This window comes from Doryrhamphus excisus, linkage group LG11 (assembly GCF_037039965.1).
Source record: "Doryrhamphus excisus strain RoL-2023G ecotype Guam linkage group LG11, RoL_Dexc_Guam_v1.1, whole genome shotgun sequence".
NCBI classification, from domain to species: domain Eukaryota; kingdom Metazoa; phylum Chordata; class Actinopteri; order Syngnathiformes; family Syngnathidae; genus Doryrhamphus; species Doryrhamphus excisus.
The window spans coordinates 3372538-3384959 of NC_136367.1; the positions used below are offsets into that span (position 1 = coordinate 3372538).

Sequence of the window (12422 nt, forward strand, 5' to 3'; positions counted from 1 at the left end):
AAGTCGCTGTGTGATGAGTTAAGTATTCTATGTAAGATGACACTGAGTCAGGCTGTTATGTTGAGTAATACAATATAACGGAATGCATTATGGCAAAACAAGAATAACATGATTCCTTTGACCTGTATTGGTACATATTTGTATATTTAGGTATACCTTTTCAGTGTTAAGTCGCTGTGTGATGAGTTAAGTGTTCTATGTAAGATGACACTGAGTCAGGCTGTTATGTTGAGTAATTCAATATAATGAAATGCATTATGGCAAAACAAGAATAACATGATTCCTTTAACCTGTATTGGTACATATTTGTATATTTAGACTCAAAATGGAACAACATGTTAAATGAACTCTAAATAAGTAAGTTATTAGAACTTTGAGTATGCATAACTTATTTAAGTACTTTGAACATTCGGGTTTACAGTGTAGGATAAGTGTTGATAGAACTCGAAAATATTATTTTCAATGTTGTACCGCTTTTGTATTCGAGAAGTTGGTGCTGACCACCAAGTTTGACTTTTTTCACGAAAGTTCCATCTGATACTGCCGCAGTTGGTCCCAATGCAAGTTGACTATAATGTCATAACAACATTTGTCCAATTTTGCCTTTCGGTTATTCGGTTATTTGGGTAACTTGGCGTTAAAGTCGGTAAAAATGTAATTGATGGGAATGCCTTTGCAGAAGGTTTTTTTTTTTTTAGGGTTGTTTTATAACCATGAAGTGCTTTCTTTGTTTTTGCCGTAGATTTTTTTTTTTAAGGGAACATCCGGTGAATCACTTGCCTTCCAGACATGTACTATACAACACAATACAAACGCTAGCTTGTATGATTTTCTTTCTTTTTTTTGTGTTTTGCCACCATTGATGTTTAAGAGCGAGCCGAGGTCAGACGAACATTTCCCAATAATCCCACCTCTCTCTTTCATCGTGATCAAGGCCGTAATGATAGTGAGACTATTTTTATGTCGGAGTGATTCTCCGCTCTGATTCATAACGGAAGCAAGGCTATGTTGGAGATAAATGGATGAGAAGATGGAAATCATCGTGTTCTTTTGATTGGGAGAACCAAGCGCCATCCTTTCCCTGTTTTTTTTTTCAGTAGACAGGCGGCCTCAGCTGGCCAATGAGTGTGTGTGCTGCCAGCCGCCCACCTGGTGACTAGGCCCATGTGTGGGCGCATACGGCGGACAGGCTCCAGTTCTGCTTCCAGCCTCGTCTCAGCGTTTAGCATGCTGTAATACTTGAGAATAAACTTTTCCGGTATTTTTATGGTCGGGTTGTTGTGTCCACGTCTGCGTTTTTGATGATGTTAGTATTGTATACCAAGTATTACAGTAAAGTCTCGTTATATCGATATCGGTTAAAACGAATTACTACTTATTACGATACTATTTTCATTTCCCGGCAAATTTCTAGTATTTTATGATATAATTAGTTCCGTTAGTACGATACCTGGTTATTATGATAATCCGGTTACTACGATACCCTTTTCATCTCCCGCCAGCCAATTTGGTCTGCTTATATCGCTACAAAAGCAGCTTAAATCAATCTTTGCTTAAGGATTTCAATACCAAAAAAGAACACGGCGAACGGCTGCTTCCAGTCAACTTTATTTTTCACACTTCCACCACCAGAGTGCAGCACACACAGCGGAAAACACCCGTCCCTCGCGCCTACCCCTCCGGGTGGCAACACCTTCCCTATCGATAGTTCCGGGGTGAATTATGTCCCGGTAACCGGTAATCACTACAGCGTAAGTTTATTTTTATTTATTGTAGTACAAAAGCATGCTAGATACGCAATCCATGAACTCAAGGAGAAAATTACATGCCATATCAAAGATCCGCCCACTTTTAATGCAGTTCGGCGCAGGATCGGATATATGGATAGTCCGGTTATATCGGTAGAATATAATCGAGAATATCGATATAACGAAACTTTACTGTGTATATACCATAAATTACGGTGTGTAAGCTACGTTTTCTTATATAGAACACTAAACTCATCACACATAAACTTAACACTCAAAAGGTATACGTAAAAAATATGCTAACATGTACCAATATGAGTTCCCCTGGTGGACATAGGCAGTATAACGAGAATAACATGATTCATTCAACCTGTATTGATACATACCTTTTTCAGTGTTAAGTCGCAGTGTGATGAGTTAAGTGTTTTATTTCATAGCTTATGATTGGCTCTTGTCAAAGAGCTGCCTGGTCCTAAGCTACTATTATTTTTTTCTTAACAAGTAGGCAAATCATTGGAAATTAGGTCATTGTAACAGTATAACTAAATCTTACATAGAACACTAAACTCATCACACATAAACTTAACACTCAATTATTACTGTTTCCTTATCTGAATGTTTGGCATGGTTTAATACGAGAATACAACGTTCTAACTACAAGAACTACTTGTACTATATCATTGACCATATCGTCAATCAAGACATCAAGTTGTCTCTTCCAATTACTGCCTTTGCCCCCCCCCCCCCCCTCCGTTTTTACACAGGCAGCATGTCCTGTGTGGAAACGCCACGTGTCACATGGAAGCAACTGTTTTGTTTTTTTTTTTGTTTTTTTTCTGCCGCCTGCTGACAGTTGGCCCCCTGTCAATCACCACAGCTGTGGATTAGTGTACGCTGACGGCTGGCCCTTCCTGGGACCGAATGCCCTGTCCTTCCTGTCAGCACCTTTTCAAAATGAATATTATATAATTGAGCAACCTCTCTTACTCCATCATTTTTTTTTTGTTTTGCTTTGTCTCTTTTTTTTTTTTTTTACCCCCCGTAGCACAAATTGTGGGTCATCACAGCAGAACACAAAAGGTCTGAGTCGGCGAGTTGGCCTTCAAATGTAGCAAGGATGCAGGGAAAGTGACAACTAGAGTTGGAATATGGAATATGACTCCCTAGTACAAAAAAAAAACAAATAATTTTTCCCCATAAATAATCTATTCCACATACAACAATATTAACAAATGGCTCCCTTCTTGTTGTGGATTACGGCCGCATCAGTAGAAAGCGTTTTTATGAAGGATTTTTATTAGAAATTATTGTTAGAATTCAAATCTGCTATACCCGGAACATTACTGACACCTAGTGACCAGTGTTGAGTACTACACATCATTTATTGCATCTTTGAATGCGTCTTCTGAATGCCTTATTTGTATTTTTGAACTTTTTATGCTTTTAAAATGCTTAATTTACATTTTTGACGAGCCGCACAATACTGAGGGATGACTGCAAGCAGCCGAAATATGGATTTGAAATGCATAACTTTATTGACTTATTAAATAACATCACAGTTACTTGTTGTGGATTACGGCCGCATCAGTAGACAGCGTTTTTTATGAAGGATTTTTTATTAGAAATTATTGTTAGAATTCAAATCTGCTATACCCGGAACATTACAGTAACATCACTGACACCTAGTGACCAGTGTTGAGTACTACACATCATTTATTGCATCTTTGAATGCGTCTTCTGAATGCCTTATTTGTATTTTTGAATTTTTTTTATGCTTTTAAAGTGCTTAATTTACATTTTTGACGAGCTGCACAATACTGAGGGATGACTGTATGAATGTAGTGACACCTAGTGACCAGTGTTGAGTACTACACATCATTTATTGCATCTTTGAATGCGTCTTCTGAATGCCTTATTTGTATTTTTTATGCTTTTAAAATGCTTAATTTACATTTTTGACATAGTCGACATAGCCGAAATAAGGATTTGAAATGCATAACTTTATTGAATTATTAAATAACATCACAGTCTCGACAGTCTAGTTAGTCCAAGGTAGGTTTGAGGCCCGTGTGTAGTACATAAAGCTGCGGACCCGTACGCTAAATATACAAAGGACGTGTATCGACAATCTTTACAGCCAATATCTCGCTACTATTCCATCACATGACATGTCATCTGGTTGATTGGCAATTCCTACTTTTACGTCCATCAAGGTCGGCGATGCATTTCAAACGGCGTCACTCATGCTCGAGGGGAGGGAGGGGAGGGAGGGGGGGGGGGCTTTTGCAGGAGCAGTCTATACCGCCTTTTGCCTTGTCACATCTGCAATGCCTCAGTCAGCTACCACTGCATTATGTTGCATTTGCATCTGCCTCTGCAGGAATAGCCCCCCCCCCCCCCACCTCTGTTTCTTCCCCTGCACCTAGCGCTCATATACCTTTTTTCTTCACTCACCTTTCATTACAACAATGAATGTGCAATTACCAGGAAAGGTTGTTAAAAAAAAAAAAAAAAAATCAGGGAAACCCCTTGCAGGAGGACCCCCCCCCCCCATCCCCACATCAGCACTTTTGCTCCCACCTCTTTTGCTCACTGTAGCGTTTTCCTGTCTCTTTGCATCACTTTCTCCGCATTGATATCCCCCCCGCCACTTCTTCTTCCTCCACTCTGGGAGGGGGTGGTGGGGGGGTTAGCCCTGTTAGATTTGCTGATGTTGACACAATATGCATCGCCACTCAGTCAACCCTCGTCCTGCTTGTCTGTGTGTAGTTTGTGCGTGCATGCATGTGGGGGGGGGGGTACGGTCTGAATGACGATGCATTCCTTGCATCACATGATGAAGTCACGTGTTCCTGAATGCAACTTCTTCAGCATGTTTAATACAAATAAATTATGGGTGTATAGTAAGGGAATATGGAATATAACAAGAATAGCAGCAAAAATGGGGAAAAAAATCATATGCAATATGAGAATAAACATAAAAAACACTAACAAAGATAATTCAGCAAGAATATAATTAAAATATTATGAGAATAAAGTCATAATTACCAGAAGAAAATTACAAAAATTTTAATAAAATATAGAAGAATATAATACAATGTAACGGATGAAAAATGGTCAAAAATATTAGGAGGAAAAAAGTCACAATTTAACATGAAAAAAGAAGCAATTTTATGAGAATAGACTTATAATTTTCCTGAGGAAAAATGGCCTGTGTAAAAATGTAAAATATAAAGCATTTTTACAAGACTAAACTAGTAATATAATGAGCCAACTAAACAGTTGTAATCGAGAAAATAATTCTAATAATAAATAAATACAATAGCAGTAATGCTGTAATTTCACAACGATAAAGCCAAAATAGTTGTATTCCAACAAGATTGCCATTTTAGTCGTATAAAGTTGAAATATTAAAGAAAACATTATTTATGAAAAACAAAATAAAGGTGTCATTTTTTGGAAAAAGTTCCAATTTTATGGTCACAAAGTCAAAATATTATGGAATTAAGTCATTTATATTATGTATAAAAAATTTGCGGAAATTTGCTAAAAATAATAAAAATAAAATAAAAAAAATTGAAAAATTGTGGGAAAGACCAAAGTTCCTACTCATAATATGCTTTTTCACTTTTGTAACCACATTAGCATATATACTATATGAGTGGTCCCTGCTAGAAGATGTATAGGATGCAGGTGTACCATAGCGTAGTGTGTATTGATAACATTGGGTTCCAATTTTATGGTGACAAAGTCAAAATATTATGGAATAAAGTCATTTATATTATGTATGGAAAATTTACGGAAATTATTTGCAAAAAAACAATTTTAAAAAATTGCGAAAAATTGTGGGAAAGACCAAAGTTCCTACTCATAATGTTTTTTTCCCTTTGGTAATATGAGTGTCCCTTGCTAGAAGATGTATAGGATGCAGGTGTACCATAGCGTAGTGTGTATTGATGACATTGGCTTCCAATTTTACGGAGGTTCCAATTTTATGGTGACAATGTCTAAATATTATGGAATAAAGTCATTTATAGTATTATGTATAGAAAATTTACAGAAATTATTTGCGAAAAATAATAAAAAAAAAATTGCAAAATATTGTGGGAAAGACCAAAGTTCCTACTCATAATGTTTTTTTTCCCTTTGGTAATATGAGTGTCCCTTGCTAGAAGACGTATAGGATGCAGGTGTACCATAGTGTAGTGTGTATTGATGACATTGGCTTCCAATTTTACGGAGGTTCCAATTTTATGGTGACAATGTCTAAATATTACGGAATAAAGTCATTTATATTTTGTATAGAAAATTTACGGAAATTATTTGCAAAAAAACAATTTAGAAAAATTGTGGGAAAGACCAAAGTTCCTACTCATAATATGCTTTTTCACTTTTGTAACCACATTAGCATATCTACTATATATGAGTGGCCCTTGCTAGAAGATGTATAGGATGCAGGTGTACCATAGCGTAGTGTGTATTGATGACATTGGCTTCCAATTTTACGGAGGTTCCAATTTTATGGTGACAAAGTAAAAATATTATGGAATAAAGTCATTTATATTATGTATGGAAAATTTACGGAAATTATTTGCAAAAAAAACAATTTAAAAAAATTGCGAAAAATTGTGGGAAAGACCAAAGTTCCTACTCATAATGTTTTTTTCCCTTTGGTAATATGAGTGTCCCTTGCTAGAAGATGTATAGGATGCAGGTGTACCATAGTGTAGTGTGTATTGATAACATTGGCTTCCAATTTTACGGAGGTTCCAATTTTATGGTGACAAAGTCAAAATATTATGGAATAAAGTCATTTATATTATGTATGGAAAATTTACGGAAATTATTTGCAAAAAAAACAATTAAAAAAATTGCGAAAAATTGTGGGAAAGACCAAAGTTCCTACTCATATGTTTTTTTCCCTTTGGTAATATGAGTGTCCCTTGCTAGAAGATGTATAGGATGCAGGTGTACCATAGCGTAGCGTGTGTTGATGACGTTGGCTTTTATACAGGGTGCGGTGTTGACATGCCGTCTCCCTGCGTGGCCTCTAGTTACCAGCTGACTGTTCTGAAGCTGAACAGGGACCAAGCTGTTATTAAAGAGCTGTTTGTATTGCCTGCTGTTTTTTTTTTTTCTCATTAGCAGTAATCTTATATCACAGCCTCTGAATATTGCATGAGGTTTGGGGCGGCTCAGTTGTCGTGACACCTCTGTAATATTTTACAATCAAACATGGATGAGCCTATTGTTCTTGGAAAATAGAGGGAGGCCTGGCATGGATGCCCAATGACGGTGACAGACGGTCAAGGGAAAAAAAAAAAAAAAAAAAAAACGTATCGATGAGAAAGCACAGAAAATTGGGGATGAATGAACAACAACATCGGAGCAACTAGAAATTTCTGTTTGCTTGAAGTCAAGACTGATTTACAGCTGCAGCTTCCATTAGCACAACACGGAGAAAACCAACCTCCAAGGCCCATAATAGGCAGTGAAGCTGCAAGAGTATTATGGCTGACCCCATGCAGCCTAATTACGATAGGTGGCTCTGCAGAGGGAATGGAAGGAAGTGACAACTTTAAAAGGGAAACATAGCTAGCATCACGGCAAAAGAAAGAGTACAGATTTGTTTGTTTTGATAAACGTTTCCACAATGAAAGCACCATGCTCACCAGTCCAATTCATGGCAGCAACTGAAAAAATTAAATTTTGGTCTTTGGTCTTTCCCACAATTTTTTGCATTTTTTTTATTTTTTGTAAATTTCCGTAAATTTTCCATACATAATATAAATGACTTTATTCCATAATATTGTGACTGTGTCACCATAAAATTGTAACCTCCATAAAATTGGACATCTTCTAGCAAGGGCCACTCATATATAGTAGATATGCTAATGTGGTTACAAAAGGAAAAAAGCATATTATGAGTAGGAACTTTGGTCTTTCCCACAATTTTTTGCAATTTTTTTATTTTTTGTAAATTTCCGTAAATTTTCCATACATAATATAAATTACTTTATTCCATAATATTGTGACTGTGTCACCATAAAATTGGAACCTCCATAAAATTGGACATCTTCGAGCAAGGGCCACTCATATATAGTAGATATGCTAATGTGGTTACAAAAGGAAAAAAGCATATTATGAGTAGGAACTTTGGTCTTTCCCACAATTTTTTGCATTTTTTTTATTTTTTGTAAATTTCCGTAAATTTTCCATACATAATATAAATGACTTTATTCCGTAATATTGTGACTGTGTCACCATAAAATTGGAACCTCCATAAAATTGGACATCTTCGAGCAAGGTCCACTCATATATAGTAGATATGCTAATGTGGTTACAAAAGGGGAAAAGCATATTATGAATAGGAACTTTGGTCTTTCCCACAATTTTTTGCAATTTTTTTATTTTTTTGTAAATTTCCGTAAATTTTCCATACATAATATAAATGACTTTATTCCGTAATATTGTGACTGTGTCACCATAAAATTGGAACCTCCATGAAATTGGACATCTTCGAGCAAGGGCCACTCATATATAGTAGATATGCTAATGTGGTTACAAAAGGGGAAAAGCATATTATGAATAGGAACTTTGGTCTTTCCCACAATTTTTTGCAATTTTTTTATTTTTTGTAAATTTCCGTAAATTTTCCATACATAATATAAATGACTTTATTCCGTAATATTGTGACTGTGTCACCATAAAATTGGAACCTCCATGAAATTGGACATCTTCGAGCAAGGGCCACTCATATATAGTAGATATGCTAATGTGGTTACAAAAGGGGAAAAGCATATTATGAATAGGAACTTTGGTCTTTCCCACAATTTTTTGCAATTTTTTTATTTTTTGTAAATTTCCGTAAATTTTCCATACATAATATAAATGACTTTATTCCATAATATTGTGACTGTGTCACCATAAAATTGTAACCTCCATAAAATTGGACATCTTCTAGCAAGGGCCACTCATATATAGTAGATATGCTAATGTGGTTACAAAAGGAAAAAAGCATATTATGAGTAAGAACTTTGGTCTTTCCCACAATTTTTTGCAATTTTTTTATTTTTTGTAAATTTCCGTAAATTTTCCATACATAATATAAATGACTTTATTCCATAATATTGTGACTGTGTCACCATAAAATTGGAACCTCCATAAAATTGGACATCTTCTAGCAAGGGCCACTCATATATAGTAGATATGCTAATGTGGTTACAAAAGGAAAAAAGCATATTATGAGTAGGAACTTTGGTCTTTCCCACAATTTTTTGCAATTTTTTTATTTTTTGTAAATTTCCGTAAATTTTCCATACATAATATAAATGACTTTATTCCATAATATTGTGACTGTGTCACCATAAAATTGGAACCTCCATAAAATTGGACATCTTCTAACAAGGGCCACTCATATATAGTAGATATGCTAATGTGGTTACAAAAGGAAAAAAGCATATTATGAGTAGGAACTTTGGTCTTTCCCACAATTTTTTGCAATTTTTTTATTTTTTGTAAATTTCCGTAAATTTTCCATACATAATATAAATGACTTTATTCCATAATAATTTTAATATTTCAACTTTATGCGACTAAAATAAAATTTTTCCTCATATATATTCTCAAAACATTTGGACTTTTTACTCTCGTTGGAATAAAACAATTTTGGCTTTATTCTCGTCAATTTACGTAGTGCACTTGAACATAAACTGGGGTTGGGGGGGGTGATGTGTATTTTCATGGTAAATGGACTGTTCAGGTTGTCTTAGACACTTTGCGTCTGGTATACTCAAAGATTAGGTAGGGTTAAGACTAGATAGGACAGCTCTAGTCTGAGAACTCGGTGCAACATCCAGTGGATTTATGACATCTCCGGACAGGAAGTTGGGTACGATGGAGTGGGACGTCAGACCGCAGAGCGATGGTTGGTTGGGTGGTATCGTCTTTGTTAGCATCGGTCATGGACCCCCCTGTTACCAAGATGGTTGGGTCTTGTGTCTCTTAGGAAGTGATGAAAGAACAGTGTAGTACAGTAATGGTGGTGTCGCAGACCTCCCACCCCCCCCGCAATAATCCTGCCTTTTTGTCATACATCTTGTCAGTGGGTCTGTTCTTTCCAAGGTGGGGGGGGGTATTTGAGGGGTGACACACGATATTTGGACACGGGAACTCATTCTCACATTACGGCCTCCGTAGTGCGATGCTTCATTTACACGTGAAATATTTATGTTCTTAATTTAACCGCCAGGGTGATCAGGTGTCTTTTCCTCGCTTCCATAGTCCAAAGACCACACCCCTCCTGTCGTGGGACTGGTCAACAGGACCAGGATTTAGATACTTATGTATAGAAAATGTACAGAAATTATTTGCGAAAAATTATAAAATAATAATAATAATTTGTCAAAAATTTTGGGAAAGACCAAAGTTCCTGCTTTTTTCCCCTTTTGTGTATCATGTCCTTTTCCCAAATAGCTCCACTGCTTCGGCAGTAATACTTGGTACTACTGCGCTACTGCTTTGGCAAAAAAGATGCAATTTCATGAGAATAGACTCATAATTTTCTGAGGAAAAATGGCCTGTGTAAAAATGTAAGTTATGTAGAGTTATGTCCAAATATTATGCAAAGAAAAGAAAGAAAAATAATTCTAATAACTAAATAATAAAATACAATAGTAGTAATGCTGTAATTTCACAACAATAAAGCCAAAATAGTTGTATTCCAACGAGAGGAAAAATTCTGAATGTTTTGAGAATATACATGAGGAAAAATTTCAATTTTTTTAATTTTCATAATATCAAAGAAAACATTATTTTGAAAAGTCGTAATATGAGAAACAAAAAATTGATGTATTTTTTTGGGAAAAATTCCCAATTTCATGGTAACAAAGTCAAAATATTATGGAATAAAGTCATGTATATTATGTATAGAATTTTTACAGAAATTATTTGCGAAAAATTATAAAATAATAATAATTTGCCAAAAATTGTGGGAAAGACCAAAGTTCCTGCTTTTTCCCCTTTTGTGTATCATGTGCTTTCCCCAAATATCTCTACTGCTTCGGCAGTAATACTCGGTACGACTGCGCTACTGTTTTGGCAAAAAAAGATGCAATTTTAGAACCTGTGGTGTTTTAGAACCCGAAAGGCATGCTGGGTAACTTCCTGTTAGGGACGCGTGCTCATGGACTCTGATTTTTTACTGAAAATGGCTAATCTGAACAAAAAAAGGACTGTTTTTTTTAATGAATTTCTTTGCAATTTGCATCATTTTACCAAATGGTGTGTGCTGCTAGGAGGACTATAGGGGTGTTATTTCATATCTAGAGGGCTCTAATGTTAAAAAGGTCCATAAAATCAAGAGATGAACTTGACCTGGCATCATTTTACCAAACTGTGTGTGCTGCTAAAAAAAAGCAAGTGTGAAGACGACTATAGGGGTGTTATTCCATGTCTAGAGGGCTCTAATGTTAAAAAGGTCCATAAAATCAAGTTGCAAGACAAACTTGACGTTGCGTCATTTTACCAAACGGTGTGTGCTGCTAAAAAAAAAGCAAGTGTGAAGACAACTATAGGGGTGTTATTTCATGTCTAGAGGGCTCTACTGTTAAAAAAGTCCATAAAATCATGTTGCGAGATGAACTTGACCTGACATCATTTTACCAAACGGTGTGTGCTGCTAAAAAAAAAATGCAAGTGTGACAACGACTATAGGGGTGTTATTCCATGTCTAGAGGGCTCTAATGTTAAAAAAGTCCATAAAATCAAGAGATGAACTTGACCTGGCATCATTTTACCAAACGGTGTGTGCTGCTAAAAAAAAAATGCAAGTGTGACAACGACTATAGGGGTGTTATTCCATGTCTAGAGGGCTCTAATGTTAAAAAGGTCCATAAAATCAAGTTGCGAGATGAACTTGACCTTGCAACATTTTACCAAACGGTGTGTGCTGCTAAAAAAAAAGCAAGTGTGAAGATGACTATAGGGGTGGTATTCCATGTCTAGAGGGCTCTAATGTTAAAAAGGTCCATAAAATCAAGTTGCGAGATGAACTTGACCGAAAGCCCCGATTGCAACCAGTCACCTTTGACCTCACAGACGGACAAAAAAATTTCCACAGAGACTTCCCAGAATATTGGAACCAACGCCACATGTTGTTTTCGGTTAATACTGTAGTTAAGAGCGGAAATGGAACTGTACTACATCGGTAGGGGTACCAAGTTGTGCTATAAATAGCAGCTATGATGTTGAGACGTGTGTGTTGGAGGGGGTGGGGGGGGTGTGTAGAGCCCCTTCCCAAACATGGCGGAGTACAGTCCAAATATAGCATAGCGGTGCGGTTCTTGCTTGACTTGATGTTGAAGTGGGGAAGGTGTTAGGAGGCAAAGCAGACGGCATTCCCGCTTTGTTTTACCGATTTTTTTTTTTTTACCGAAAATTAACATGGAGTCCTTCAATCCCCCCCCCCCCTCTCTCTCTCTCTCTCTCTTCCAGTGCTCGTGTTACCTAGCAACCATCCAGGTCTTGCAAGAGAAAGAGGCATCATAGCGTGTGGCGTGTAAATGGGAGCATAGCGTGACGTGCTGATAGCCCCGCCTCCTCCAGTGAAGGTACTCGTGCAAATGCTTATTATAATAATTTATTTTTATTTTTTTAATTAAAAAAAAATAATAA

General features: G+C 36.3%; 1 long non-coding RNA gene across 1 annotated transcript in view; it reads left to right on the top strand.

Moving 5' to 3' along the window:
- Window positions 1-12422, top strand: part of LOC144901238 (uncharacterized) — a 49647-nt gene that overhangs the window by 20146 nt on the left and 17079 nt on the right. The window contains exon 3 of the long non-coding RNA XR_013629393.1: window positions 12243-12358. This is a non-coding gene — a long non-coding RNA (uncharacterized LOC144901238). The remainder of the gene's footprint in view (window positions 1-12242; window positions 12359-12422) is intronic.